At 39.5% G+C, this 19,071-nt stretch overlaps 1 long non-coding RNA gene across 1 annotated transcript; it reads right to left on the minus strand.

Annotated features, from left to right (window-relative positions):
* Positions 1-14,036: 14,036 nt before the first annotated feature.
* Positions 14,037-19,071, minus strand: LOC122865020. The gene is made up of 3 exons (XR_006375371.1): positions 18,775-19,071; positions 15,157-15,353; positions 14,037-14,529 (listed from the first exon to the last, which is right to left on the minus strand). It is a non-coding gene; the product is annotated as an uncharacterized LOC122865020 (long non-coding RNA).

Genomic DNA, 19,071 nt, shown 5'->3' on the forward strand with positions numbered 1-19,071 from the left:
TCTCAGCCATGGGGTGTCCTCTCCGGGCAGTGGGGAGCTCCCGACGGCCGCTGATTCCTCGTCCTGACACTGAAAGCCAGAGTTTCACCCTCGCGTGTCGATCCGTATTCGTCAAGCTGCACCTCCTCCTCCTCCTCCCCGCGGTCCGACTGTATTAAGACTCCTTTCTGGTCGCGCGGTGAGGAGACGCAGCTCGTGTCGTTTGTCGTAGACCCCCTGGCGGACCCCCACCCACCCTCTCTTCTGCACATAGTTGAGGACTGACGGTTTTCCCGGAGGTTCCTTGTTGTCAGGTCACGTTGTGCCCCTCCGCCACTACCGACCGGGCTTTCCCATGCACAAACCCGCAGCAGGGACACAACAGTGGGTCTCTCTGCACCAGCACCGGTGCCTGTGATGGTAAATTTAAAAAAAAAAAAAAAAAAAAACATGGATGAACTGTGGCCTCCATTGATGCCGAACAAACCACTCAAATACACAGTGGTGGAAGAAGTACTCAGATCCTTTAATTAAGTAAAAGTAATACCACAGTGTAGAAATACTTTTATAAGTAAAAGGCATGTATTCAAATGTTACTTATGTCAAAGTACAAAAGTATTAGCATCAAAATATACTCAAAGTACAAAAAGTAAAAGCGCTCATTATGCAGAATAATTTCAAATTTCAGAATAATGTATATTACATTACTGAATTTGAATTATTTATGCATTACTTTGTACATTACTTTAATGTTGCAGCTGATAAATGTTGATTACATTTTATATTATTAATTTGAATCTGCAAAGTAACTACAGTTATCAAATAAATGTAGTGAAGTAAAATGTACAATATTTTATTCTGGATTATAGTGTAGAAGTATAAAGTAACAGAAAATGGAAATACTTAATTAAAGAATAAGTACCTCAAAATTGTACTTAGGTACAGTACTAGTTACTTTGCACCACTGTAAATAACAATTCAATAGGACTCTCATAGAAGCAGTGGTATTATTTAAGTGTATTTTTATGCTAATACTTCTCTAGTTTTACATAAGCAACAATTTAAATGCAGGACATTTACTTGTACAGAGTATTTCTACAGTGTGGTATTACTACTTTTACTTAAGTTAAAGTTATTGCACCACTTCAGAGAAGAGTTACTTTATGGGATTTGTCTTGTGCATATGGCATTGTATTTTGTATTTATTTATATTTAAGATACTTTTTTTACATTGTCCCCTGACAAATTCAATTTAATAAAATAAATATAAATGCTTCAATTCTTCATTTAGTATCCAAATGTAGTAGTAGTAGTACTTGTGCTAGCTGGCTTACCATTGGTTATCTATCCACCTAGATGTAGAACTTATTTGCATACAACCAATCAAAACATTTCATTTTCAACTTCAGTTGCATAAAGCAGTAACCTTACCTTTCTATCTGTGTGAGGGAGGGGTCATAAATGTAAAGATACGTCCTACTGATTTGAAACATTTACAGATATTAAAGAAAGAACATTTCTGTGATTATTGATTAAAAATTAGGGGTTAGGGATAACCCTAATAACCATGACTTTATCACAAACTCGCACGATCACAGTAAGTTGAACCTCGTGAAATCCCGTTGTACCGCTCCACAGTTACGTCTTCTCAAAGTTGTTCTGTTGCTCTTCTTCTGTTCTGAGTCGGTCTAGCCTATCTTGATATAAACTAACATTGTAAGAGACTGTTAAGGGCTATCTTCGCATGTCCAAATTATGAAAGAACAAAGAGAGATGGACGTTTCAAATGAAGTTTGAATGGTAAAAATCCGTTCAGCCACTGTGGAGATATCTCGCCCACGAATGTGAGGGCGTAGGTTTCAAGTAGTATAACATCAGGAAGCTATAAGCTGTAGGTGGGTGATTCAACACATTGACCCAGGGAAACATACATTGAACATTTGACCATGGTTAAAAACATTGCTGAGAACATTAAACCATTTGAAATGTCTCCTTAATATGTCATATTAAGAGGATATCGAGCAGGAGGACATGGGACCCTGGGAACATAGATAAACTCCCGTGAGGGAAAGCAACTGACAAAACACAAACAGGGAACTGAAAGGAAGCAAACATATTACGTTTCTAACCAATGTCTTCATCTTATCCTCAACATAGGCACATAATATGTCCCCCTGGCTTGTTGAACGAGCTAGCAAACAAATATTCATTGAGAAAAGTGCGCTAGCTAATGTCATTTTACAGCTAGCTAGCAATGAGCTAAGCTAGCTAAATGGCACAATGTGATCAGCTTGAAAACGTACCTAAAACTGTCAAGGTCGGCCATTTTAGATGTAGAACAGTCTTAAACGTGTTCTTCAGGATCAACGTGTCATTATCTGTCTTTAGCCCAGTTAGCTACAGTTAGCAAAGCAAGTTTGTTTACAAGTTTGTTTGTTTGTGTCTACCTGTCCCTGCCCGCTCAACTGCAGAGACTAGGACACTAAAGGAGCTAGCTATAAATCTCCAGAGCAAAGACATTTTTCTCTTCCTTTTATGAATAAATAATATTAGTTAACAGTTAACAAAAGGCTAATTAGCATTAACACAGGATTGCCGTGTGAATTCAATGACAAGTGTTCAGGACTACAACAACTACAACAGAACACTTCAGCTAATGTTTCCAATTAGGCTAAGGCTGACATCAGTAATATTTGTAAAACAGGCCAATGTTTTTGTATTTTGATCTGTTTAGAACCACACAAAATTCACAAATCTATAGGTCTAACTTTATGTGAGTGCACATACAGTCAGATGGGTTAGGTTAAGTTTCAAATGACCTTTTCTGAACTCACACTCACTTTTACACTTGTGTTTCCCCTGCGTTAACTCATATTTTCCACAGTAGCTCAATCGTAGCAAGCCGTTTAGACTGTTGTTTTAAAGCTAGAGAACAGAAACATACCAGCACGGAGGGAAATTTTACTTCTTGCTCAGTTTCACGTTTCTCTTAGATAAACATGTAAAAGAAACAAGGCCGCCCCATAATGCAACATGTTCTGACAGCCCACTTAGTCAAAGAAAGGTCTGTAACACAAGATGATTTGATTTGAAACAGCTAAAATAAGTTAAATATAATTTTCTTTTTCCTTATTTTATTATATTAGATTTGTAATTGTCGATATCTTCATGTCATTGGCAGCAGAAGAAACTGGTGTCCTGGGTGCACTGGTGTGTCTATTGCCAAGACACCATGTTGTTATTTTTATCCTGCGTCTGTAAACCTTGAACTAAAGCCACCATGAGTGTCAGTTGGTCGAGGTATGACACATCACCGAACGAAAAAGGTCATGCTATTTTTTGCCACATTGTCAGAAACACCTCTCAGATAAATGCGTAAATAAATGGAAAGTTTTCACGCAGCAACCAGTTCCATGTAAAGAAATGTATTAGCAGGGCAACGACGGCATGTGATGAAAAGATTCATATGTACGAGAAAGCATCACAGTATAATTAGCACACAATTCACAGGCTCATTTGTATTGAATTTAATCTTTAGTGTGAGAAGAGGCGACCCAGATTACTGAACTAAACTGCAGCCTGGATAGTTTCTAATTTTTCATGTTAAGTAGCTGCAGTTGCTGCAAAAACTGTCTCAGAGAAACACGCTGTCACCCAAAGAAACTTTGCTGCAGTGAGGCAAATCTACCCATTAATAAGTGATTGTGTGACAGCCGCCCACCATCATATCACAGGCTTCCTGCAGACTGCAGAGTGGGACTCCTGGCTCAGTCGAGCTTTATGACTCACCTGTTTCAACTGCAACAACTTTAAAATGGCACATTTGAATAGTGGAACATTTTTTTTTCTGCAAGAATAGGAACAAGGTGTTGTCTTTTCACAGCCAGCGATCTAAACAACGATGCAGCGTTTCTGTCCGTTTGGGGGATTTCTTTAGTGTGAATGAATGAATGAATGAATGAATGAGGGGCGTTGATGACTTCATGCATGTAAAAGTGATTCAGTTCTCAAATACAACAAGGCTTTTCGACAATTAACATCATCTAAAATGGCAACTGTTGTCACAGAGGCTTCTCATTTTTTGTGAGAATGAGACATTGCTCTCTCTTTTTTTGCATTCACTGCTGTCTGTACACCCACATAAAAAAATGAGATATTTTTGTTTTTTCAGTGTAGGTTGAAAAAGGCAAGGGGAGGGGGGAGGAAGTGTGTGTGTGTGTGTGTGTGAAGTGAAAACCTCTTTACATAACCACATTTTTCCTAAGACAGCTTGTTTGGTTTGAGCTAATGCAAAGCCAAGAGTAGAACAGTTGTTTATTAATTGAGCCCCCAGCTGCCACTCTGTCAGCCAAAGTCAATGCGAGCAACGATCAAATCTGAATTTATTCTGGCTGCAGCTGGACTAGATCCAATTGTGTCTTTACGGTTCAGCAGAAATGCTGTATTGCTCTGGAAGTGTTTGCTCTTCTCTCCTGATTCACCTCTTGGACAAATAATCAAGCTTTCTGTTTTTGCACCGCTCATATGCAGTTTACAGTGATAACGGTGGCAGATTTAACACTCGAAATTAATGGTAATTTTTTTTAATCAAATGGCCTTTGATTTCACACCGATATAAACAGAAGCAGGCTTTTCATTTCTAGCTGATGACCATCTGTTTTGTCAGCTGAAAAGACAATTTTATCTGTTGCAGCTAGCTAGTGTAAGCTAATGCTAACGCTTAAACTCCATGACTTGGTTGAAAACTGTCTCCAGCTGATTATTTTTTAATATAAAAAGCCAGTAAAAGGTGTTTAAATATGCACATGAATGCTACATATACGATATCGTGCTAAAAAACTGATGCTAAAGCTACACAAAGTCAACATCCTCGCCAGCTGATGATCCCAGAAGACTTGGAAATAAAGGAGCATTGTTCATGTACTGCAGAGAAGAGCTAGTTAGCCTTAGTATTATAGTATAGTATTTTTTTTTTATGTAATTAAAATGTTATTTTTTTCTAACATAAAACCCTTGGATGGTTTAAATGCTTACTAGATGTTATATTTATGCTTCAATATTCGTACAGTATGCTTTACTTTCACAAGAGAATAGGATTTGAGGATGAGGAATAACCGATTAAATTAACCCCACTGTTTAATTCATTACTTACACTTGTGATCTTGTATTTTTGGAAAGGTGATTCAAGAAGACATCATCCTCCAAGCTCTGTATACAGAGTATTGCTTTTCTTAGAGCCCCATGATCACCGCCTCAACATGTGGAAAAATCCAAAGCTTGATTTAGTCTGCCATGCCTAGTTACGGTTGCTAAGCTGTGGTTGGACAATCGTTGTTCGGGGGCGGGGTTTAACAAACAGTCAACTCTCAAAACAAACATAGACACCATTTGATCAAGTGACAGTATCTCTCATGTGATCGGAAGTTCGACAGCCCGAGAATCTTTATGTTACTTTTGATCCTCTTTTTTTGACCTGCACATCAACAACCACTTTTTTCCACTTTAGCAACATAGCTAAGATTTGGCCTTTTCTGCACATGGCCGGTGTGGAGACCTTAATCCCCGCCTTTGTTTCTTCCTGAAATAACTACTGTAAGGTTTTGTTTTCAGGCTTGCCAGGTGCTATTATCAAAAGCCTTCAAACGTTTCAGAAAAGTGCTGAAACTGACTATATTACACCAAATCCTGAAAATGTGCTGTAATTAACGTTTGGCTGTTATCCGTTTACCTAATATTGTCATTCTGTTTCTCCATAGTTTATTGCTACTACTGTTGTTTCTGTCTATTGTGCACATATGACATCTGTTGCATGAAGAGGGATCCCTCCTCTGTTGCTCTTCCTGAGGTTTCCTCCTTTTTTCCCCAAGTTAATGGATACTTCTGGGAGTTTTTCCTCTTCCGAACTGAGGGTCTCAGGAAGTCGTGTGCTCTACGATTGTAAAACTTTTTGAGACCAAATTGTGATTGGTGATTTTTGGCTGTATAAATTAAATTTAGACTTGACTTGACCCCTCACGCTTTTACAGATAATCTTAAACAGATCTGTGTCGACTTACAGACTCAAGAGAAGGTCTGAGGGGTCAAAACGTTCCCCCTTTCTGCCTGATTCCTGTCCTCTCTGAGGATCTGGATGAAGTCTCTTGACTAAAAAGCTGCTCTGTTTGGATTCCCAAACCCTGCCATGTCTGTTAGACCTTCATCAGTAGAGCAATATAATCAGAGTTAGGTCATATCAAAGAAGGGGACTTCCTCAACTGCCCCCACAGCAGTGTTTGTGAATGGCAGCAGGGCTATTAATATCCTGGAGTGGTTACAGAAAATAACCACAGCTGCCCTGCAGAACTGTCCTCCTGAACAATAGCCTCTTGTGTGAAGGGAAGGCACTGCTGTTTGTGTCCTTCGTTAACCAATGTTCATGGGGGTTCTCGTGTTGTTTTGTTTCCCTTAGTATCAAAAATAGATATTTTATAAACGCGACCTTCCAAAGAAAGACAGTATTCATAAGGGAATGCCTGAGTGTCCTATTTCTCTTGGCACACAGTGAGGTGTTTGGATAAAGATTGATGTTGCTGAAGTATTTATAGGGTGGAGTCCTTTCATCCCCCCCCCCCCTTTTCACACTTCCTATTGCAGCAGATATGTAAGGAACTGGCCATAAACACACTATATAAATACAGTACAATGGTTTTGGCACCCAAGCTGTCCTGTGGAGATATGCTCTACTTTATACACATATCACACCAGACTGTTTTCCATTTAAACACCATTAAAGGATCCAGAAGCAGAGTGCAAACAGCCGCTCGCCTCCCTAACAAACTATGTTTCAGGATTTTCAATTAGAGGTACCATGCATGGTTGTAAAAGGTAAATTATGAGGCTATAATGTCCACTGCTCTCAGCGTAATTTATATCCACAGAGGGTGTTGTTTTTATCATCAGTTCAACAAGAGAGATAGTTTTAAATTTAACTGCTGTTTCCATATATTCTCCACAGCACTGATAAAAGGCGGGATTGCACACATTGCAAGATGCTTTGTTTACACCGCACCATATGATGTTACATAACTGAGGCTGTTGCCGTGGCAACGCAGAGACTCCACCCACCCACCCCAACCACCCTTAGACACACACATATGAACACACACACACACACACACGCCCTACTCAGGCACAGGACATTCTCCGGACACATGACTTGACTGGTTGATTTAACGCTTGCTGATACACACTATTAACGAGATGGCCTCTCTCTGGTTCCCGGAAATGTTGCTCCTAAGAGATATTTTACAGGCACCAGGAGGGGAAACATCTCGGCTATGATGGCCCACCCCGGTGTTGTTTAATAAACAAATTAAATATTCACTACATTTTACTACCTGCACTGAAACAATCCTGTTATTTATGGCTGTCCATCCCAGCATAGCCAACAAAAAGGTGAGGTAAGCTCTCACCCAGGTTGCGCAGTATAATGTACATGTTGTCGGTGGCTGAGTGGCAACAGTGTGTGAGTTTTCATTACTTTGTGTGAGCAATCAGCTCCAGTTGAATTCAAGGTCAAGGAGGCACTCCTGCCTTCCTGAGCCGCACAATAACAACACCAGGCATCTCCTCACAGGAGCTGTCTCTTTGTGTTGAAAGGTAAAGCGCTGAATACTCACTCAGCTCTCTACGACGTCTCAAAGCGCCATTCACACGCCATCTGACAGTCCATCGAACCAGCTTCTGGTCAAGGAGGCAGAAGTAGTAGCTCAGGGGCCGTCCCTGCAGCTGCATCTGTCAGCAAACTGATCAATTAAAATAATTTTTTTGTCCCCTCTGGACACTTATTCTACCGATCTCCAGTTTCAAAGAAAGCAGTGCAAAAGAATAAAGTTGACATCTGCAATGCTTCTTTTATATAATCGCATGCCAGTCACATTATTGAAAGTAAATTCTTAGAAGGGTAGAAATCCAAATCTGTGAAAAGTAGTTGGGCCCAGACTGAAAAATCTCAACAACGATTGGATGAACTGCCATGAAATCTTGTACAGACATTTATGTTTCCCAGAGGATGAATCCTAATGACTTTGGTAACTGCCTGAAGTTTCCTCTACCGCTACCATAATGAGACTGACATTTGTGGTTTTAAGCGAAATGTCTCGACAACTATTGGATGGATTGCCATGAAATTTGGTGCAGACATTCATGTTCCCCTCAGGACGAATTGTAATCACTTTGGTGATCCCTGAACTTTGCATCCATCCAATGCTAAGACCAAATACCTGCAAAACTAATGACACATCAGCCTCAGTTGTACTTTTAGTGTTATCAAATGTTAGCATGCTAACACGTTAAACTAAGATAGTAAACATGGCATTATACCTGCTAAACATCAGCATGTTAGCATCTATGACGTTAGCATTTAGGGTTAAGTACAGCCTCACAGAGCCGCTAGCATGGCTGTAGGATTTAGTTTTTTGATAACTGGTTCCACTAATGCTTCCAATCAGCAAGGTTCAACTCAAATTTTTCTCAGCAAATTGAATCAGGTTAAAATCAGGCCATGCTGTGGAAAAGGCATGTGTGTATAATGTGTTCACTTTATGGATTGCATGTTTCAGTGCAGAAAGAGCATCATCATGTACAGTAAAAAAGTCTTGCGGACGTCCTCCGGCACGTAGGGATCGTAAAAACTGTCCCAAAGCATGCAGCCGGGCACAGATCCAGAGATGCTCATCAATAAAAAAAATCAGGGAAGGACAGAGTGTATTATGTGTTTGTGTGTGTGTGTGAGCAGACATGATAGTTGGCCCTTAGAGGGAGAACATTTGATGGCATTCCCATGTCGTCCATCATGTCTGTGCAGAGCTGTGCAGTGAATACAAGTCAGAGAGCTTCACCTGCCTTTGTTTCACCTCTAGACATTTGCAGCACAGAGCAAGATTACACAAACTGTGTGTACTGTGTATGTGTGGAAAAACATTTGACATTTAGACCTATTTTACATGGAGATTTTGTTTGTGTAAATCTTCTTAGTTAAAGCTGGAATCCACTCAAGCTAAAGCCACTTTTAAGGCCGACTTTAAGCATCATACAGTATGTGGATTTGATGTTTAATCAGTGGACCAGAAGTGGAAAGATGTAGTTAAGTGAAAGTTTTTACGCCCTACAGTAATCCCTGGTGAGAAAATCACTTTGCCCAATGCCAGCTTTAAACACAGCGCTTCTCAGAAAAGTATAGGAAAGGTAAAGCCCATTTCTGTGCCCCGATCAACACCAGCGGCTCCTTCAGCCCTCAATGCCCTGCAAAATGAGCCTTTAGGAAAAATAAATTCCCCTTTTTTTCACTGTTCCCATGTGACCCACATATTGCCCAGAGGGAAAAAAAAATCTTTTTTAAGCCACTCTTTAAAGCATGGCCAACATCCTTCTTCTTCTTCTGGGATTTTGTTGCGCTGCATTGAGTCACTGCCACAGACTTGGTGCCAGTGCATTTACTACAGTCCTGCAGAGTTTCCATTCAGCTGCAGGCCCAAACCTGCAGACCATGGTACGACACCGAGCTGGCTCTGTGACGACATCTCGACAGCGTCGAGGATGTGGGTTGAGGGAGGCCAGACTCAAATCCTGGATCCTGAAGTAGGAGAATGTTTTTGGGAGAAGCCTGGTGTTGTGTCAACATTTCCAGTGACGTTACCACAGAGGGAAAAATCCCTGCTGTTGGGAAGGTCAGGCTGTGCTAATAAGGGAAAATGCTTTGAGTGTCTGCTTATATGACAGTAAATACTTGGAAGAGAAGAAGGATTCAATAATTCCACTCCAGGATGGAGTAGAAAAGAAATATTTAAGTGAGTAGCTGCATTCTGTTAGATTACTGTTGCTGCAAGTATGTATTGTGATAGCAATGCTTAAAAACAGGTTCATACCAGTGAGGACAATGTCCTCTGTATTGTTTTTGAGATTTGGGAGGCTTAAACTACCTGGACAGGATTGCATTAGGTACTCGTAAATCCATCATAAGATGTGCATGAAGTCTTACTAAGTTAACTACTAGCCAGTTTCAAAACAGTGATTAACTGAGTTATGTGGCAGTTCTCTCTCATCAATTAATAATAATGATTAACTGTGATTTACTGAATCGGGTTGGGTTGGATTTCACCAATATGCCACCTGAACCAGTTGTCAATTAATTTGCGTCTACCTTTCCAACAAAACAAAAGCAACGTGAGTTCTAAAATGAGCAGTGGTGAAAGTTACTGTATTCTGTTATGATCAAAACTTCCACTTTAAAATGTTGATTAAAAACGTTGCTGTCTGTTGATACTTTGATCCTCTGACTAGAGCTGAAAACTTAGGATCTAAACATTGAGAAACAAGGCAACTTTGCTTCTTCGTGTCGAACCTCCCCATTCTCCCTATGAGAAAGATGATTAGCCGAATTAAAAACTGATTGACAACTGGTTCAGGCCAAATTTTAAGACGATGGACAGTTACCCCTCCCATTGAAAGTCTCCGATCTGCAGAGATACTCACTGTTACACCTGGCAGTTAATGGGTGTAAATATTTACATTTTTAGGAGGCCAAATAATATATTAAACTTAACTGCCAATCCTTTGTAAATGTACTGAATCTGTGACTTTGTTTTATTTATACACATATATGGAAAAATATATGTTTCAGAGTTAGAAATATACAGTTTAGAATGAGTGGGATACATCTGATTGGGCGAACCTAACTGACGCTATTTAGCTAGACTTCTTCTTTTCCTTTCGGCTGTTCCCTTTCAGGGGTCGCCACAGCGAATCATGTGCAGCGCATCTAACCCTGTCCTCTGCATCCTCTTCACTCACACCAATTAACTTCATGTCCTCTCTCACTACATCCATAAATCTCCTCTTTGGTCTTCCTCTAGACCTCCTGCCTGGCAGCTCCAACCTCAGCATCCTTCTACCAATTTATTCTCTCCTCTGAACATGTCCAAACCACCTCAATCTGGCCTCTCTGACTTTATCTCCAAAACATCTAACACGAGCTGTCCCTCTGATGTACTCATTCTTGATCTTCATCTTCATCACTCCCAAAGAGAACCTCAACATCTTAAGCTCTGCTACCTCCAGCTCTGCCTCTTGTCTTTTCCACGCTATTTAGCTAGACATTAGCCTAATATTTTATAATTTTAGATATATTGTGATATTGATTATGAAATGTAATTTAAAATCTTCCGAGTTCACATTGTTATTAAACAGCATAATCAAATATACAGATAGGTGTGTCGACTCTTTTTCATACTAGGTCTTTTACTCTCAATCTAAACAGGTTTGTCAGTTGGTTCAGTTAGCTACAGAACAGTTACGCCTGGCAGTTCATAATATTTACTGACAATTATTCTCTATGTACAACAGAGAATAACTGTGGTGCAACCCATTTTAATTTAGTGGTGTTGAAAACTCCACTTAGTAAATAGTTATGCTATAACTTTGAACTTATAAAGGCTCCCGAGCAAGATTTTTTTGTCAACACCACACACTAATGATGCTTGGTGGGTTTTTAAAGGCTGATTTTGATACTTCTCAGACTCAATAGCTTCAGTTTTGACTGATCTTAGGCACAAAATTAAAATATGATTAGAAAAAAATGTAAAATAAAGAACTAAAATGTGAAAAAAAGATTAACATAATCGAGTCATAAATTTCCTAAAGTTGGTGTGGCATAATGTTACACATTAGTTCTTCAAAAATGTTTGTAGATTTCTTGGAATACTGAAGTGAAAGTAAAAACGTCTTCCTAAAAACTGGCATCTGTTCTACTTCTGCTTAAAACAAAAACACATGAGAAAACACAGGAATGCAAATAATTTTTCCAGGCTTTTTGAGAAGCGTTGCTCTTCTCCTCATCTCTAACTTTATATCTCGAGTATGTCGCGGCAATGTTCAAGTACCTAAAAGTTCTCAAAACCTATCAAGGAGTTTGTGTATGCTTCTGAATTCAGCATTTCATCACATGTTTGACTCACTGGCTATTCCATCCTTTAAATGTAAGTCTTCGTGGTATGTCTGCACTTTCCACTTGTTTGCACTCTGAATGCCTGGAAAACATTTGCAGGAAGAAGAGGGGAAAAAAACATGTCAGCTGTATTGTTGCTACTTTTAGACCGCTCACTGGAAAAGAAAGAGGGCAGGAAACAAAGAAACACACTGGGTTTGCTTGGGAATATTATAGTCGGAGAGGAGAGGAGGAGCCGGATGCAGCTCCCCTGGTACTTCATACATCAGCTGATTTATGGGTTACACACAGCACTTAATAGCCCTTACTGTCCCTGTGAGCATGGGCCCTGGGGAGCGTCAAAGTAGTTCAATGCCTGAAGCAGAGAGGCAAGAGGTCAGTGTATTGGGGAAACCTCCAGTATCCTATTTATCGATCCATTAATTATTCTGCTGGAAGGTAAATGTTTTGTGCTTGACTTGGAGATCTACCTTTTGTGATGCTTTTCACCTCAGACCCACACTGATGAATGTGATTTTTAAAGGTTTGTGTCACATTAAAATTCTGGTTTATTACAACTTGGGTCTTGGTTTTGGAGGTTTGGCCATCAGTCCTATTGGTTATGATAAAACTGTCATGACTAAATCAATGGCTGAGATTTGACAACACTGTGACATTGTAAAAAAAAAAAAAAGATGTCTGATGGGGCAAAAAACATCCGCCGTCAGACGATCAGACAGGTTGTAAACTAATCAAATCTAAACCACTTTACTGTATTTGGAGGTTAAACTCAAACTGTAACAGATGTTTACAACAAACAGTTCAGGTAATAATTCACGCATTTTGCCTTTATTTTCTTCTTCTTTTCTTATCCTTTAAAAAGGAATAGTTTCACATTTTTGGGATTGTGCTTGTTCACTTTCTTGCTGATACCACTCTCATGTCTATAGGAAACATACAGACAACAGCCGGTTAGCTTAGCTTAGCATAAAGACTAGAAATGAGGGAAACAGCTAGCCTGGATCTGTCCAAAGCTAACAAAATCTGCCAACCAGCACCTCTAAAGCTCACTGAGTAACACTTTATGTCTTGTTTGTTTAATCTGTACAAAAACTAAAGTGTAAAAACAACAAGTTGTGGTTTTACGAGGGTTATTTCTCAGACTATTTATTGGCTGGGAGCAGTGACTTCCTGCAGTCTCATTGTCACCGTGAGGTTGACAGAAAACACTCGGTTTTTGCACGGATTAAACAAAATGTGACGTGTTAATTAGTAAACTTTAGAGGTGCTGATGGGGGTATTTTGTTACCTTCGGACGGAGCCAGGCTAGCTCCCCTCCCCCCGTTTCCAGACATTATGCTAAGCTAAGCTAACCGTCTCCTGGCTTTAGCTTCATCTTTAATGTACAGACATGAGAGTGGTATCAGTCTTCTCATCTAACTCTCGGCAAGAAAGCGAATATTTCCCAAAATGTCAAATTATTCCTTTAAGAGCGGAGACCCGGCATGCAGACCAAGGACAACATACAGGTCAACCTGAATTAGGAAATCTAAAACTTCAAGTGATTTAAATGCAAGTACTGTGTGTTCCTGTATTTGTCTTGTTTTAGCTGGTTGAATTGTTTTGTTCTTTTTGGATTGATTGGTTTGGTTAAACTGGCTTGTTTTGGTTTCTTCATCCTTTAACCATCTGACATTAGTGAGGAAATGAAACCATGCTGGTTACTGTTGTTGACATGTGAAATACAGTGTTTCCCCAAAGAGCCCTGTGTGTGAAAGTAGCTTACTTCTTACTGTCAGGGTCACGCACAATGCTTGAATCAGAATCAGAATCAGAAATACTTTATTGATCCCCGAGAGGAAACTCGTTTGCTACAGCAGCTCACTATCACGTCAGTGCACACAGGAATAGAAGTACTAAGCAAAAAAATATAATACACTGTAATACAGGTCAGAACATAAATTAAGTACCAAGTGGGTATAAGTATAAAATAAAATAAGTGTGAAGTACAAATCACTTCCCTTGATACTGAGGATAGCAAACAATACTGCAACTATATAAGCCAATTATATTGTTAATCATTTTTTTCCTTCTCATCAACAAAATGTATCATATTTTATCTCAAATTGTGGGCAGAGTTTCTTGTAAATATCAAATCAAATATTTTTTCAAGGCGTTTCATACATGAAGCAACACATCTTTCACTTCTTCTCCAATCTTCACTGGGAATAAATCACTCAAATCTGAGCACTGTGGACTGGAAACATGGGGCTTTAAGCCTTTCTATTATCTGGAATCAAAATCAAAAGCTTTCCCCAGTGCTGCTCTCTCACAGCTCTACTGATCTCTTGATACGACTGCTGGCAGCAGCTCCGGCTTTCATGTGTTTTCTTTTTCTCTCTGATAAAAAAAAAACCCAAAAAACCCCCAGCCATATCACAACACGTCTTCTCAATGGAAATTGTTTTGGGATGATGCAGGATGCAAACTGGATCATGTAAATGTTACAGTATGTGGGCTTTAGTTTACAGTTAAGGAGTCGACTGCAGTCGAGAACCATGCAGTTGTTCTAAGCTCTCTTACGCCCCCTGTGGACAAAACAGAAACACACACTTAAACCAGAACTTTCTACACATTGATAGTGTTGTCTACCTGAATTAATATTAATAATAAATAACAGCATGAGAGAGATAGCAAGAGATGCTTCTCAGTCCTTGAGCTGATAAAAACACATAAAGTTATTTACAAAGAAACATTTTTAAAATGTTTGTGGTGGCAGTTTTGCAGCGCACAAAAAATCCCCAAACAGACAACAAGTAAATTTACCCAAGTACTGTACTTAAGTATAATTCTAAGGTACTTTATGCTGCTTTATACTTTGACTCCACTACATTTCAGAGGTAAATATTGTACTTTTTACTCCACTACATTTATCTGACAGCTGTAGTTACTAGTTACTTTGCAGATTAGGATTTTAAAAACCTATAATGATCGTTTAAAATACAATGCATTGTTTTACAGTAAATTAAGCCACCTGACAGTATATAAAATGGGTAAAATTAGATGTACCTCAGTGTGTCACAGCCTGTCATGTCCTCACCAGCCCATAATCACCCACACCTGCTCCTAATTACACTCCTGCCCTTAATCAGCCCCAATCACACCCAGGATAAATTCATTCCACATTCATTCATTCTCCACACTCAGTGTCCAACCTCGTTTGTGGATAGGACTCCATGCACTAGACCGTTCCTGTGTCTCTCCAGTCCTCTGTGATTTCTCTTTGGTCTCTCCGGTCTCTTGTGGCTTCCCTCCGATAACTTCCCCAGATCCACTCTACCTATCTCCACACTCACCACTTCTGGCTGTCATCTCAAATAAAGACATTCCCATCCATCTTGGTGTCCTCTGCCTGTTAGTCCGTGACACAGTGAGCTTCAATATTTAAATGCTGCTTGCATGTTAATGCATCAATAATAATTATAATCCAATATTATAACATATAAAAATGCAACACTGACATACTTTTACTTTAATACTTTAAGTACATTTTGCTGATAATACTTACGTACTTTTACTTAAGTAAAATACCTGAATGATTCTTCCACCACTGTATGTGTGTGTGTGTGTATATGTTTTTGATATGATATTGGCTGGATTTCAACACTCCTGCAGTGTAACAAAAGAGATTCAGCACGTGATCAACAAAGCTGCATGTTTAATACCAGTCCACATGGCTGCTATTGACAGCATATTGGACAGAATTAACCCCTTAAAGTTTAGTTTTTGCCTTATATTTCTCCCAAAGTAGCTTTGAGGTTGGAAAAAAAATCATCTTATTCTGCACTTATATGTGAAAGTATCACATATACACTCTGTTTTAGCTTGTACCAGGTCTTCATTGAAGCTATATGATGTTAATACTGAGTGAAATATTCAAACCCAAGACTCCCTGATTTTAATGGCTTCACCATTGCATCAAATAGAAATATTCTCAGTGTCTTGTGCATCATTTTATACATGTAAACCAAAATGCAGACTCACATATTTGGTCTCTTTAGAAACTTTGGGACCGCCACTAGAATTTAAAATAAAGTTCAATGGATACCTGAGAGAACTGTAAAAGTATGTACCCAGGATGTACGCAGGACTCCCTGCATGGAAGGCAGTATTGATACTGAGTGGATTATCCCTAAAGCAGCTATAACCTTAATTGTTATATTAACAACAGGTCAAATGACTGTTTGTATGTGAAAGGGGTCAAACGCAGAAAGAATTCCCACCAAACTCTGCAGTTTCCCCTCAGCTCAGAGCATTTTAGCATCTTTTAGCTCAATGTTTTGGTTTTCCACCATGCAACTTTACTGTTTTGGTTCACTCTCACCGCTCTCAAAGAGTCGTTTTTGGCCTTTTGTTTTGAGCGAAAAACCTCTAAAATCTGACTGTACACTACCTGCTCAGCACCGAACAGCAGACAGACAAAGTTAGCAACTAGCTGGTGAACATAATGGAGGATTTTGCAGCGAAAGAACCAGATATTTCCCTGGGTGGTGGAGACCAAAAACAGAGCTAAAAGAAAAGCGAATTATGGACTTAGAGTCCAAATGAATGATAACGTTGCTACTTAACTGTTGGATGTGTAAATAAGCAGTTCACAACAGCAACTTCAATGGTGATTATATGTCAGTGTTTTTTTAACTGCTGTGGCTAAAAAAACCAGTTACTGCAGCCTTAAAATTAATTTAAATTGAACTGACTCTGGTGTATTTGAAGTGAAGTAACACTATCCTCCTCCAACTCCTGGGAAATTTTTCAGCACATTCTCGTGTTTCCTCTTCTACTCCACCACTGTGACAATCTGATCTTTCTCCTCACTTTCTGTCATATTTGATAACTGCTCTGTGCTGCAGTGTGAAACCTCTGGGCCATCTGTCAGTTTACTCTCACTACTGCAACTGACTGATTTAACACTCAAGTCTGATTCTCAGGTTCGTCCACGCAGAATCAAATTCAACCAAAAACATTGTTGATGTGTTTGGGGGCTCGCTTAGGTATAAGAGCTATCCCTCACTCGAGTCCCACACTGATGAATTATACATGCCTCGCGTCACACCTCCCACGCTCCAGCTTATGTAATGTCAGCCACGCGTGGAGAATCGTATGCGCATACGAGTGTCTATGCGGATGTATTTATATCCAGACTGGGATTGAGGGAACGGTGACTCATTCTCTTTGCTCTTTATTTTTACCCCACAATCTGCCCACCCACCCATCGCCTATTTCTAAGAAGAAGAAGAAGTAAAAAAGAGAGTATTAGTTTAGACATTTCCCATCTGTACAATGTTGTTTTAATATCACTACATCTTCAAGGACATGTTTTCCCAGAATGATGTAGAAAATAAATATAATAATGTTAATCAGCCTGTAGGATCATTTTCTCCCATATAAACAATGGATCTAAAGGGATCTGTAGACATAGTTTCCAGGAACTTCTCTTACAATCTATGTTCCTCTTCAGAAACATGGAGAGTGAATCAAAGTATTGATTATATACTGTTTTCTTCAATCTCAGACTCAGCTAAAACAAGTCCTGAGTTAGATGTTTTTCCATATGTATTTTGATCCTTTGAGGATAAAAAGTGAGCAGGCCCAAGGATAGGGGATTAAAAGAAACTACTTTTGGCATTTTGAGTCACTGGGCATTCACTGAGCCAAATAATTTCAGTTTTTAATACAGTTTTAGAAGTACAACCCAAAGCTGCTTCCCATAGCAGCTTTAAGACCTTTAAGACTCGCCTGCCATTGTTCCAATTTATCTGCTTTTTATGACTGTAAATTTCAATCATCACAATGAAGGCTTAATAAATTAAATGATATAATAATACATACAATGCATCTACTTCCATGCAAGAAATCATCACCATGACTTTTACAAGATTAATGAACTTTCAGGCTCAAGTTTTAAGACGAGACATCCTTAAAGTTCACAGAAAAATTTAACTTTGAACATTTATAATGCTATGACAGCTAGGTAAACTTAATCTGCTGAGGAAAATGTTGTGATACGGTTGAAAGCTCCAGAACAGCCACTAATGGACCTTGTAGTGAGATTGTTCTGTCAACATCATGATTAGTTTCTGTCGTGATTACACCACTACACAGGGCATGATTCAGAAGTATTCCCGTGGATGAGTTGTATGATTTCCATCAAAAGCCAAAATGTTTTATATCCTTTCCTATGAAATATTATATAATCATTCAATAATTACAACACTAGCAGCTATTTAGTTAAGTTTCTGGATTATTTTTGTGAAAGTTAGGGAAAGATTTTCACTGAGCACTCCAGCTATGTAGATTTATAATGGGGGGACTTGCGAGAGACAGATTTAAAAAAGAATGGTTAAAATGGTTAAAACTTCCCATTATGCAACTGAATAGCTTCTTTTGTTACACCCCCAAATATACATCACATACCCACACTTCCCTGTAAACATCTTCAGGTGTAAACTTCCCCTTTTATACACAATTGTTAGATAGGAATGCTGTAAATTAGCAACAGTTTTTGCACAAATATGTATAAATACCTGTAAGGAATCCCTCAAAATTCACATTTTTTAACTTACAAATGTACGATTAGACACCCAACCCATCTTCCCACGCAGCAAACACACAGTGAAGTATACTCCATCCCCTCTCTACACTGCCTCTGACAAGAACTGATCAGATTTGGTGCATAGTCACTATTTAAAGAGACTGCAGTCAGCACAAATCCTGTTTTAATACATAACGCTACACCTGCCTGAAACTCAACAACTGCGCTAATCAGCATTTACCTCCAAACCAACACCGGCGGAAAGGTCAGCGTCCCCGCCAGCAGACTGAGAGTAATGGCCGGGATAAAAGTGCCCCCATCCCTCCCCTCGCTGAGTGAAAGTCACAGGATGGCAAACGAAGCCCAAATCAGCAGCGACATCTCAGTGGTGGCTTGTTACCGCCACAGACCCAGTGTGCTCAATCAAAATGTCAGGGCCTGGGCCTGGCAGGAAGGCTGAGATCTGGGCTGGCAGGTCTGGTGGGGGCCTGATAGGGGTCCACCATTGTCCCCTCCATCTTGAGGAATGCCATCCTCC

The sequence above is a fragment of the Siniperca chuatsi genome, linkage group LG17 (assembly GCF_020085105.1).
Source record: "Siniperca chuatsi isolate FFG_IHB_CAS linkage group LG17, ASM2008510v1, whole genome shotgun sequence".
NCBI lineage: Eukaryota > Metazoa > Chordata > Actinopteri > Centrarchiformes > Sinipercidae > Siniperca > Siniperca chuatsi.